The following is a 4,258-nucleotide window of genomic DNA, read 5'->3' on the forward strand; positions in this document are numbered from 1 at the left end:
ATATATATAAGGATAATCGATCACCAACACTATTAGATCCATGTGAGCCATACATGGATCCAAGCCCAAAACCTAGGTGAATACAGGGATGCAAATGCAACTTATTACAAGAGCTTCCAATATTTTACATGTCCTCATCTTGTGCTTCGGGCCCACCATCTTCTAGTTTTGATCTCCCACTATTTCTAATAATTATATTTAAATAGCCATGACACATAAGGGATACATCTCATAGGATGAGAACGTGCATAAACCAGACCCACTTTAATAATATCAAATATTAACAAAATGAATTAAGAGCAGTAAAATAACCTAACATACACCTATCACATTGGTCAAGGCTCTCGATCATCCTTCATGTATTTAATATCACATATTAACATCAATTAATTAAACAAATTAAATTAATTGATTAAATTATGCATCTAATAATTTTATTACGAACTACCACAATTATTAAAGAATTTAATAAATCAAATAAACACTTTTTATTTAATTTTTAATTTATTCAATAATAATTTATTTCTTGTAAAAACATATTTTTATCATAAATAATTAAAATCACATTGATATGATCGGTTGGGAGGTGAGAAAGTGTTTAGAAGGGGGAGAGGGTTGAATAAACACTTGACAATTTTACACTTTTTTCGAATAGTGAGTCAGTTTAGTGATAAACTGAGCTCGGGAATCTTGTTTGTCAATGTCAATCACTTAACCAGTGAAAGTGCGGAAATAAACTGACTGACAGATATAATAAAACTGAAATTAAGAGACACAAGATTTATGGACGTTCGGAGATTTCAATCACTCCTACGTCACCTCTTCTATCTAAAAGATATGATATTCACTAAAAGACTTTGATCAATACAAAGACTTGTACAAACCCACTTCAGTTTTGGACTTAACAATGCCAAACCGAAACTCTTAGTTTCGATACAGTTTACAGTACTCGACTGAATTGAAACTATTTAGCACAACTGATCTCTATAATATCGAATAATACAACAGTAAGTGTTTGTGCTTGTAAACTCAAATTATAGCATTGAATGTATATGCTAAGTGTGAGCTTTGAAATCTTTTGAATATGAACAGAAAGCTTGTGAAGAGATTTCAGCAGAATAACAACTTGGTTGATTTGAACTGTTATGTATGTCTGTATTGTGTCGTTGTTCTCCGCTGCTCTTTTTGGCTATTTATAGGCTTTGCTTCCAACAGTAACAATGAATGCGACTTGAATCTTTATATCCGTTGTTTGCCACGTCGACATTCTTCTGACAGTAGCACACTATTTCATTGCTAAAATGCGGCATTCTTACTACAAGTTGCAGTCTGCTTTTGTACAATTTGTCGGTTGAAAGCTACATTCCTCAACTGATGACGTGTAAAACTGTTTTATCAATTTTGAAAAAGACGATAGGATAAGCTGATTGCTCTCATCTGATTGTAGTATAACTGATCAGTTCCAAGTGATCATCCAGTCGTCTACAATCTTCAGTTAGGCGACCAATAATTTGCATAATTTAGATTAGTTCCTTTCAGTCTTCTTGATCAGTTTGTTCAATATATTACGCTCAATTTGTCAAACCATCGAAATTAAGTTTCCAACACACATTCTAATTATTTACCTTACAAGGAATTATCAATTTAGAAAAATTTTATTTTTAAAAAATTGAACAATTTTCATAAAATTTCATTTTTATCCAAAATTTTGTAAAATCAAAAAATCGCACCTAGACCTGAACAATTCAAGCCCACGACCAAGCACGGTGCCCATTACGCGACGTGCAGGCCGCGTGCACATTGCGCGCAAGCTTTGCGCCGTCGTGAGCGCACAATCTGCCCGGAACAGTTCCGGGCAGATTCGAATTTTTTTTGATAAGTTTTAATGGTGCATCAATTTTCTGGAAATTTTTTTTGTGTGGTTAGAAGTATTATTCAAGATTATTTAAACCATACGATAAAGAGAACCTGGATCTGATAGCACTGTTGGGCTATCGTTTTTCTCGTGTTCAAATCGCAGCGGAAATTTTAAATTTTTTTTTTGACAATCAAAATATTTGGACACTCGTATGGTTTGAATTGAATAAACATTCATAGGATGTTTAGTATATAATTTTAGTGAACAATTTTCATTTGGCTCCAACTACTCCGATATTAGCGGATGTAGCTCTTGTTGTAAATCCCTACGAACTTTCTTCAATCTCTTAATCCGGTCCACGACTGGAATATATGTTATTCTTCAAAATTACACTAGAAATTTTGAAGAAGTTTTGCGTTGAAAAAGAAAAATTAAGAGGAGGCTCAAACCCTTAATTTTATTCAAAGGATTGCCGAAATCTTGAGAGAATATGGAGAGGCAATTTTCGAAAATTGCAAGTCTTATGGAGGCTAGGGTTCTAATTTCCATCAATATAGATTTAGGTCTCTTAATTAACATTAATGGGCTTGATTAATTAATTGGACTAGTCCAACTAATTTAATTAATTAATCAAAGTCCATTAAGAACTTTAATTATTTAGTATGTTGGACTTGTACTCCTACAAACCCATTAAACATACTTCCCATTATATTTAATTTAATATTTAATAAACTCAACTTTTGAGTTTAATAATTAAATTCTCAAATTTGATCAAGTGCTTGTGTGACCCTCAATGATTCAGGGATACAGCTAGCCGTGGGTTCACAACTCTTTGTGATTCAAGACATTTTTTTTATTCGGGCTTACCCCAATTTGCCTCATTTCATACACAAAGATTTGGTCATGAGAATGTCAGAAATCATTTTCTGATTAAACCCATCGAATCATGGTTAGAGCGTTTAGTAGCATTGCCCCATAATTCCTTAGGTATCACTGGTAGTGAGTGACTGCAAGAACTAGTCTGTTATGATTAACGTACATTACGGTCCTCTCATCTCATATATCTCAATCGAATCTGCAACAATTGGTTTATCGAGGATTGCATATTAGATTCGATAGCTATGTGATACAATCATAAAATATTCATAGTGTCATCGTATGCACAACTAGAGAACTCTTTCTCTAATGTACATCTCACACTCTGGCCAGAGATTTCATGCACTATTATTTCGATAGATCACATAGGATATCCACACCCGTAGGTGAGCGGTGAATTCCCGACTACAATGCACTGGATCCTACATATGTTGCAATTGCACCCAACCTCGCCACCTTGTGACCCTCGCAGAGCCAGTAAACGGGTCAAAGTACAATCCTAGTATGCAGAGCCTCAGTGTTGTCCCGGGTCGTAAGGATTAATTATGTACAATCACAACCACATACTTTTTCTCTCCATGAATGATAACCAATTGGAAAATCCGAGTGAGCTATGTTCGGTACAATCATCGTATGCTTACCCATCTGCATGATTGTACATCTCTATGTCCTTACCAAGAAACACGGTACACAACATCACAAATGCTAGTCTCAACCTCAAGCGGCCTTTATCCTTATTTTTAGGTGGCTGAATCGATTAAGAACGAATTTAGAGTATACAGTGTTTACAAATGAGTTTCAAAATCGCATCACAATTCATTCGTACTAAAGTATAATCAAGAACTTTATATATACTGATTGCATGAGTATACAGATAAAGTAAAATGAAACCATAAAAAATTAAATTATATCAAAATAAAGATTGTTTATTACACTTGAGTCAACAAATTCCCGAGACAACCGTTGATTTGCAAGATATCTACTCTAACACTATCTACAAATGAAATATTTCCGGTATAGAAAATCCACTAAAATGAAGAGCTTTCAAAATTAAATACATTTCATCACATCATATAAAGAACTTTACATTTAAGTCTCAAGTATTCCTCGGCAGTTCAGCGGTCTGTTATTTGTGACCTTGTAAAGTTGAAATGTGTCGTACGAGCTGGATCGTAACATTTATGATTTGAGAACTTTCCGGTTTTGCTTCATTGGGCTTACCCTTGTGTCCCAACCAAATCGATTTCCCTTTTTTGTCGCAATATCATGTGATCTCATTTGAACAGAAATGGAGCAAATGCTATATATTCAATCCACCCGAAATATAAATTATCAAAAGCACTCTACAAATTATGAACACAGCTCACTCAAACACGACGACGAACAAATTCATGAATTATGGAATAATTTGCACAACACCCAATAAAAAAAACACATCTAACTATTTAATCCATGCACACAAGAAACAAAGTGCATTATTATAATGTATACGTCCATGTATACATACATACATATATATACATA

This window comes from Primulina huaijiensis, chromosome 14 (genome assembly GCF_012295235.1).
Source record: "Primulina huaijiensis isolate GDHJ02 chromosome 14, ASM1229523v2, whole genome shotgun sequence".
Lineage (NCBI taxonomy): Eukaryota > Viridiplantae > Streptophyta > Magnoliopsida > Lamiales > Gesneriaceae > Primulina > Primulina huaijiensis.